The 8,994-nt window shown below is 51.6% G+C and overlaps 1 pseudogene; it reads left to right on the top strand.

The window, feature by feature from the left end:
- The first annotated feature begins 2,380 nt into the window (after nt 1–2,380).
- LOC103606501 overlaps nt 2,381–8,994 on the top strand; it is a 32,025-nt pseudogene continuing 25,411 nt past the window's right edge.

Raw genomic sequence — 8,994 nt, 5'->3', positions numbered from 1 at the left:
GCTATTAACTCATTTAATTATCTAATTAACCAGTCAACCATAAACTGTCCAATTAACCTCAAACCAACCACTTAACCTGATAACCAGCATTCATCCATTCAGCAAACATTTGTTGAGCATCTACTTATGAGTCAGGCACCAGGGATACAAAGTCAAACCCCAGTCTCCACCCTTGGGTTGCTCCGTTTAGTGATAGGGACCCGAGGGGCGACATCTGGGACTACAGGAGCTTGGGAGGGGTGGGAGGTGAGGCCTGAAGAGAGTTTTGAAGAATGGGCAGGCAGTGGCCTAAAGTGGCCGTGGGGGAGTGGGGTGGAGGTAGAAGAAATGGTGGGAGGTGCCCACGTTCTAGATATTTTAGGAGATTGGTGACTAGATGTGTGGCACGGGGAGAGGAAGGTACCAAGGATGTGGCCTTGACTTCTTTTCTTCTTTCTTTTTATTTTTTTTAAAAGATGACCGGTAAGGGGATCTTAACCCTTGACTTGGTGTTGTCAGCACCACGCTCAGCCAGTGAGCGAACCGGCCATCCCTATATGGGATCCGAACCCGGGGCCTTGGTGTTATCAGCACCGCACTCTCCCGAGTGAGCCACAGGCCGGCCCTTTTTTTCTTTTTTTTAAAAGATGACCAGTAAAGGGATCTTAACCCTTGACTTGGTGTTGTTAGCACCACACTCTCCCAAGTGAGCGAACCGACCATCCCTATATAGGGATCCAAACCCATGGACTTGGTGTTATCAGCACCGCACTCTCCCAAGTGAGCCACGGGCCGGCCCTTTTTTATTTTATTATTTTATTTTTTTTAGGCCTTGACTTCTGAGGAAAAGGGGACCCCTGATGAGCCGAGACCATGGGAGCAGGAGTGGGTTTGGGGGGAATGGACGAGGCTGTTTTCAGTTAAGATCTGTGTTGCCTGTGGGACATCAGTGGGTCTTTGGAAACAGGGTCTAAAGCCCAGTAGACGTGGGCTGGAGACAGCGATGTCATCAGTACAGAGGGCACACCATTCATTCTCGTGATCCAAGAGTGCACCAACAGGCAAATATCCCCTCTCACGTGGAGCTGACAGCAGTAAAATGCAATAAGCAAGTACACTTGTATGTTCAAAGTTGTAAGTCCTATGGGAAAAAATAGAGCAAGGAAAGGGGAATTGGGAGTGAAGGGGGTGGGAGTGAGGTATGATTTCAAATAGGGCAGTCATGGTAACCTCATTGAGAAGGTGGCCCTTGAGCAAAGACATGCTGGAGGTGAGAGAGGGAGCTGCGTGGGTAACTGCGGGAAGAGCATTTCGGGAAGAAGGAATAGTCACTGGAGGACTCTGAGTATGTTTGAAGAAAGCAAAAGAGGTCAGTGTGGTTGGAGTAGGGAGGCAGAGGGCAGGGAGGTCAGAGAGGTAAGGGGACTAGGTAGGCAGGGCCTTGACCATTGCAAGGACTTTGGCTCTTGTTTCACCCCAAAAGAGTTGATTCTGAGAGGGTGAGAGGTGGCAAGTTCAGTCCAGTTGAGCACCACCTACACAGGGGCGGTTGGAACCCACTGACCAACCTCTTGACCCTCATCCGGGTCTTTCCGAGCCTCCCTCACCCCAGGGCCTAGCCTGTGCGTGGCTGCACTATAAGGACATAAAGAGGTAGGAGAGGCCCTTCTTGTGGGGCCCCTTGGGCTAGTGGGTGGTGGGAAAAAGGGAGTTTCAGGGGAGCAGCTGCCACCAAGGAAAGGCTGAGGGAGGGACAGGGGGCCCTGAGGTGCACTGGACCGAGGACAGGAGGCTGGGGTGAGGGAATGCGGTGGGCTACTTACCGCCTGTTCCTGCCTCCTGGAGCCATATTAGAAGCTGTGGAGCCAAAGAGAGGTCACTACGGCTGGGGGACACAAAACTTGGCCCCACCAGAGCCCAGCCCCCCAGGGGAGAAGCCACGGGGAAGCTCCTGCTAGTGCCACCCCTTCAACCTAGCAAAGTGGCAGAGAGAGTGGGGGAGGGGTGAGTGTATCTCAGCCAATGGGGAGATGACCTGGAGTTCCACCCCCTCTACCCATGCTGACCTCAGGACCCCTGATCCCCAGACCAGGCCCTTCAGATGCCCTCCTGCCCTTCCCAAGTCTGCAACCCAGCTTTGGACAGTGGAGATGCCCATAGCTTCCCCTCAGTGGCTCCAGCCTCTAATATTTGAGTATTATACCTTTAGTCTAATCTCAAGCTCTCTTGCTGCTGACTTACACTATGAATTTCCAGGTCCTCCTGCTAGCACATATGCATGCACACACACAGAGGATGAAGCCCTGAAAACTCATTTAGTCCATGCCCACCCCAGAACAAAGTCTATTCTCCCTTCCTTCCTAAAAATTCACCCTTATACTTGCATTTCTCTCTCGAACTGATGCATGAAGGTAACCCTTAAGTTTCCTCATCCTGTATGTCCTCCTTCTTCTCTAGCCCAATGCCCCCTAGCTGGGACACAAATTTACATCCCCAATCCTGATTGCAGAAACTCTCTAGCCCCAGCCCCAGCCCCCTCAGGAGGGAACTCCCATGGGAGATACCACTTGGACAAGCCAGCAGTTGACCCATGCCCGAGCTGCATCCCTTCTGCCCTGGTCTTCAGCTCTTTCCTTGTCCCACACCCAGGCTCTGCTGACAGCCCAGCCCAGTACCTCCCAATCTCAGCTCCACCACTGGTCCTTCCAACAGCCAACTTACAGGTAAGGAAACTGAAGCCCAGAGAGAGGATGTGATGTGCCCAGGTCACACAACAACACAGAACTGAACAAGAACAGAAAGCCAGGCCTTCAACTCCCAGCTGGGGCTCTTTCCCCAGATAACCCCAAAGTTACCTCCTCCCTGTGTGGTCCCCAGGGAGTGGCCCTTCCTGTCCCAGGCCTGCCTGGAGTCCCACTCACTCTGCTGAAGTGTCTTATGTTTCTCAGCCTCTGCCTTGGGGACTTTGGTTAAAGCAGGTTTTGACTTGTTTCTTCGTGACTTTCCGAAGCTCGGGCTGTTCCCTCAGCTGGGTCTCTGCTGTCCCTCTGTCCACTCTTGAGTCCGTCTCTCAGCCCACCCCAGGGCTGCCCAAGCACTGCTCCTGCTCCTCCAGGGGAGAGGTCAGTAGGGTAGAGGTTTGGCCAGTGCCACTTGAGCCAAGTCCAGATGCACGGCCTAAAATAGCATCCCTCCCCCTGCCAGTGGCGCCATAGAGACTGAATTCTGAGGCAGGTCTGTGAGGTCAGAAGCGGAGCTCCAGGTGGGTGTTCTGGGCCTGACAGTTCCAAAAATAAGGCTGGTCCTCCAAGCCAAGTTTTCAGCCTGTCTCTGGAGCCAGAGCCCAATGAATCCCTCCCAAGACCCCAGACCTGGGGAAGGCTACAGAGGCTCCTGAGCCCCCAGCTATGAGAAGAGCTGCCCAGAATGGGGACTGGAGTTGGAAATTCCTGGAGATTAACAGCCAGGTGATTGGGTAGGGGAGGAGACGTGGGTCAGTCCTCAGGGAGCCTCCAAACTGAAGTGAGGAGGGGACACTCAGGCCCTGTCCTCAGGGGCTGCTAGTCTGAGAGGAAGGAAGACACATAAACCATATTTGTAGGGAAACCCCAGTCTGACAGAGGAGGTAGAAACCCAGGCCTGGTCCTCTGGGGCCCCTAGTCTGAGGTGGGGAAACCTAGGCCCTGCCCTCGGAAAGACGCCTCTGCTGGGAAAGGCAAGCAAGGCCTCTGGGAAGGAGCCAAGGTGAGACCAGAGTGTGGGGCTTGGGCTCAGGGCTGTGTGAGCCCTGTGACCAAGGTGGGTCAGGAGGGAGCTCGGGGACCAGCTGTAGTCTGAGAGGACTTCTGGAGCCAGGGCCTGGCTGGGCCTCAAAGGATGGGGCAGGAAGTTTGGGATGTGAGCAAGTGACCAAGTGCTGAGACATGAGGGATCGTTGCTGGTCTGCAGACTGTAAGGTCACCTGCCAGGTGGAGTGGTGGATGGTGGGCAGTAAGTCCAGGGAGCTTCTGAGGACAGGCAGTCCCTCATTGGGAGGAGACTTTATAGGATTTCGTCGTCCAAAGCCCAGATCTGGGAATGAACCTGTCCTCTAGAGGGTGCCAAAGACCAGGCCAGGTTTGGAATCGGCAAAGCCCCATTTCCCACCCACCCCCGCCCCCACCTGCACACACTCCCACCCCAACCTAACTTTCCCAGCAGGTCACTCTGCAGGGAGAGGCAGAGGTAGGCTGCAGTCCAGGAGCTTCCTAGTCAGAAGCCCTCCGTAAGAAACCAGCTCTCCCACTGTGGCCCCAGAAGCCTGAGGCTCTGCTCCTCACTCCCCTCTGCAAATTCCGATGGGCTCAGCGCGCTGCATCTTTTTCTTCAGGAAGGCAGAGATGTACTCCTGGAAGTGGGGAGGCCTGCCTTTATGCCTTTCCTGCGTGTACTGTCAGGATCAGGAATGAAGTAAGGTCAAAAGAGGAGCTGGGGTCTTGGATGAGGTCAGAGCTCGGATAGAATTGGATTGGGCTGGCATCAGATGGGTGAGGGAGGAAACTGGAATCCGTGCTGGGATCAGGGAACCGGCCCTGGGGTCATTGGCTGGGCTCCAGGCTGGAGACCGAAAGGTGGAGAAGACACAGTCCCGTCCATCTCATGGGAGAAATAGGTGGGCAGCAGGTAACTTAGAATACACAGAGGTAGGGTGGAGGGAATACAGGCAGCCACTAACCCAGCCTAGGAGGGGGTAAGAATCTTCCAGAAGAAGTGATGTGGGAGTGCTCAAAGTGAGCAGGGGGAGAAGGGGAATGATGACATTTGAAGCCTGGTGGCATTGTGGGAAAACCAAACTTATTCTGGGAACCGTAAGGTGCTTGCAGAGGGCTGAAGAAGTGGGCAGGGGTAGACCATGAAGTGCTTTGACTGCCAGTCCAAGGGGTTCAGACTCTCCTGAAGGCCTGAGTAGGCTTTGAATCTAAGCAAAGAGAAGAGCCAAATAGCCAATCTGGGCTCCTGAGGCCCTGGGGCATCCAGCAGGCAGGGGCGCAATTGAGCACGGGCTCCTGAGAGAGTCCAGCTGGAGAAAGAGAGCAGGAGATAGCAGCCTCTGGGCATGCTCCAGGGGGTCGTGGGAAGCACAGGGAGTGAGGCAAAGGCCAGAGGCAGGACTCTGGGGAATAGGAGGGTGACTGAGAAGAAGCAGGTGGGGAGATGGAAACCTGGACTCTGGACTGCCCAGAGGCCAGTGGGAGACAGGAAGTGGCTGTGGTCCCACGGTTGGGTGCTGAGGAGGGGCCAGTGTGGCAGGTGTTTGCAGAGAGCTGCCTTGAGCTGGTGGAGATGAAGGGTGGCCACAGTGCTAAAGAAGTAGAGGCTGAGGAGGCAGAAAGTTCAAGAGTGGAGAAAGGAGTGGTAGCTACAGGGGCCATGAGGGTGGGAGTTTGCGTTGGAGTTGTGAAGCATGCTAGTCTGAACAGGACATGGGGGTCGGTGTCCCTGGGGCCAACGGAGATAGTGGGGGGCAGCAAGGGGACATTTGGCATCCTTTCTTCCCAGGGTGGGCTCTGAATAGGGTTACCAGACACAATATGCAACACCCAGTTGAATCTGAATTTCAGAGAAACAATATTTGCAATATTTGGGACAAACATACTGAAAAATTATCCACTGTTTCTCTGAAATTCATATTTAACAGGGTGTCCTGTATTTTTATTTGCCAAATCTGGCAACCCTAGCTCTGAGCTACAGCAAAGACCCCTCTGGATATCTTACACACTTCATTGGGCTTGAGTCCTAGCTGGGGCTCAAATTCACTGTACAGCCCTGGCTCAGTCCCTGCCCTTGGACCTCTGTTTACCCATGTGTGAAACAGGGTTGGAGGACATGAGGTCCCCCTCCCACCCAGCTATTTTTGGCATCTAGACAGAGCCCAGAAAAAGGTTTGTGAAGGCAGCAGCAGACCATTAGGTCAAAAACGAATTTGATAGAAAGATTAAAAAAAAAAAAAAAAAGAAAAAACCTAATTTGGTGGAAATGACAAATTGATTAAAAATCAATTGGTAATATTCCTGAGTGCAATTTTTGAAAACTTTGATGTGACTTTAAGCATTTGGTTCCTCTTTGAGAAATCATTTAGTTTTCTACTTCTAATTTTGTCAGCAGTTCAACTATTTTCGCTAGTGAAAGGCTGGAAATTACCCAATGCCAATCAACCTCTCATTTCTTACTACACTAAAAATCTTACAATGTTTACTGGTGACTGGGGACATTAATGTTCACCTACTTGAAAATTTAAATATTTATGAACAAAGCCAAACAAATGAAGCAGACATAATTATCTATTTCGGGACTGGAAAGTTTTAAAAAATATAAAATGAATTGAAAATCTCAGGTCCTTTTCTTTTAGTATTTTATTATCTAAAATACAACTACTACATTTTGGTAGATTTCCTTCCACTCCTTTTCCTATGTATACACATATACACATCCCCTCCCCACTTTGTCAACAATAAGTATAATGGTACTTTATTTAAAGTTTTGTAAAGTGCTTTTTTCATCCAAACATTTGTTGAGAAAGTCTTTCCATGGCAGTAGTCCACATCCACATCAAACACGGACAGCATTCCATAATGTGGAATCCCCATACTGATGGGTGTTTAGATTGTCTCTGATTTTAAATGTATCCAACTCCTTCCTTTGATGAACAGCATGGGCAGACACAATTGGCTGAAACCCAAGCAGGAATGAAAATGCAAATAGAAATTTTTGGAAATCAGAATGAAGAAACAGGGCTGGCCAGTTGGCTCAGCTGGTAGAATGTAGTGCTGGCAACACCAAGGTTAAGGGTTTGGATCCCCATACCAGCCAGCTGCCAAAACACACACACACACACACACACACACACACACACACAGATTGAAGAGACAAAAATTACTAGAGATGCTAAAAATTTCTCTGAACTTCCTCAAATGCCCCCAAAGTGTTGACATATAAAGAACTAACCATTTTAACTAATTATTTGTTTCAACCAACATACCATTTAATTAACTTACTCATCACATAAAACTTGCTTTCCATGAAATTGTTCTACACTTGTAGCTTCTCAGACTCTTTTGAGCCACAGAATTCTTTGTGTGATTCAGGAGCCCCTGGTGTAAACAGATAAGGAAGGAGCTGCTCTGGCTCTAGGGGCAGTGACGAGGGGGGGAGGGCAGTGTAGGTCCCTCGAGGAACCCTGGAATCACCTGAAGCCATGAAGATTCCCAGACTGCACAAACAAACAAACAAAAACCCTTAAGCCTCACCCATCCAGGTAAGTATTCTCTTTCAAACTCATTTTTCAGAGAGGGAAACTGAGATTCAGAGCAAGGTTAGCAACCTGCCCAAGATCACCCAGACCTAGAACATCCAGACCAGGAGGCCAGGGTTCCCCCAGTGAGGAGGACTGCGGGCTAGGCTGGGGAGGGGTGGGAGCACAAGCAGGACCCGATATGGTTTTTAATCCACCAGTTGCCAGAACTCCCCCATCCCCAGTCCAGGCTCTCATCCTTCCCAGAGTCACACATGGGCCTCCAGGACGGCATGTGGAAACTACGATAGACAGGATCATGCACAGCCACTTGCCCAGGGACAAAAATCCTGTAAGTCAAGGAACCAGAATTCAAACCCAGCCTTCTCCACTCTAAAGCCCATGTCAAGGGGCCGGCCAATTAGCTCAGTTGGTTAGAGCTCAGTGTTATAACACCAAAGTCAAGGGTTCAGATCCTCGTACCGGCCAGCCATCAAAAAATAAAAAATAAATAAATAAAACCCATGTCAAGCTGCCTAATTTGGCATCAGAAATCAGGGATAGGGGCCGGCCCGGTGGCGCACTGCTACAGTGCGCTGCTTGGGAAGCGCGGTGGCGCTCCCGCCAAGGGTTCGGATCCCACATACAGACCGGTTCCCGCTCACTGGCTGAGCGAGGCGCGGGAGCAACACCGAGGGCTGCGATCCCGTTGCCGGTCCCGGTCCGGTACGGGGGCGACACTGAGGGTTGCGATCCATTGCTGGACACGGAAAAAGACAAAAAAAAGAAAAAAGAAAAAAGAAATCAGGGATAGAGCTCAGGCCTGTCACTTTCTAGAATGAACTGGAGGCTTCAGGCACCCTGGAGGAGGCTTCCTGGATGAAGGGGGTCTTCTTGATAGAAGCAGCTGGGGAGATAACACTGAAGGAATTTGCATGTGTGAGAAGCATTTGTGTCTTTGTATATATCTATATATGAGTGTGTGTGGGTGTGTGTGTGTGTGTGTGTAAGCATGCACACACATATGAATATCTATGTCTGGTTTTGCACATGAGAAAGCCGCTCTGTGGACACACACACACTCACACTCAGAGTCATGCACACGTGAGCATGTGTCTATTCTGCTGGGTTAATATTTTCCTGCCTGCGTCAGCACGGTCCCAGTCAGCAGGCAGCTCACTGCAGGAATGTGCCCTATCTGATCTGGTCAGGAGCCGTGGGCCTGGAACAGGGGGCTTGGGGTGGGCAGGGAGCCCATCTCATCTCCCCCAGGGAAAGCTACAGTACTCTCTCCACTCTCCTGCTCAGCCTGAGAAAGGAAGCAGGCCCAGAGGCCCGGACAGTCCCAGTGGGGTGTGACTGCCCTATCTCCCCACTCACACTGGGGGTTCCCCGATGGGGCAGCCTCCCTGCCTCACTCCAGTTGGGCAGGGCCAGATGTTCCCTGAGGTTCCCTCCCCCCTCCCTCATCTCCTCCCAAATCCTGAGGCCTCTCACACAAACAGGGAGCAGAGACCCCAGGAAATGCTCACAGCAAGCCCACCTTCAGCAGCAGGAAAGCAGCTTTGAAATGACCACGCAAGCCAGTGGGAAGGTGGGATTCAATTGACAACTTTCCAGGAATACAGTGTTTACACAAGGGCTTGTGCAGAGGCTGTGTGGGCAGGGTCTGGGGCACTGGCACCCAACGGCATTGAGCCTCAGCCAGGAAGGCTTGGTAGAACATGGGGACCCCAAGCATGGTG

The sequence above is a fragment of the Galeopterus variegatus genome, unplaced genomic scaffold (assembly GCF_000696425.1).
Source record: "Galeopterus variegatus unplaced genomic scaffold, G_variegatus-3.0.2 Scaffold143, whole genome shotgun sequence".
In the NCBI taxonomy this organism is placed as follows: Eukaryota; Metazoa; Chordata; class Mammalia; order Dermoptera; family Cynocephalidae; genus Galeopterus; species Galeopterus variegatus.
The sequence above is the reverse complement of the archived record's forward strand: the minus strand, read 5'-3'. Positions and strand labels throughout refer to the sequence as shown.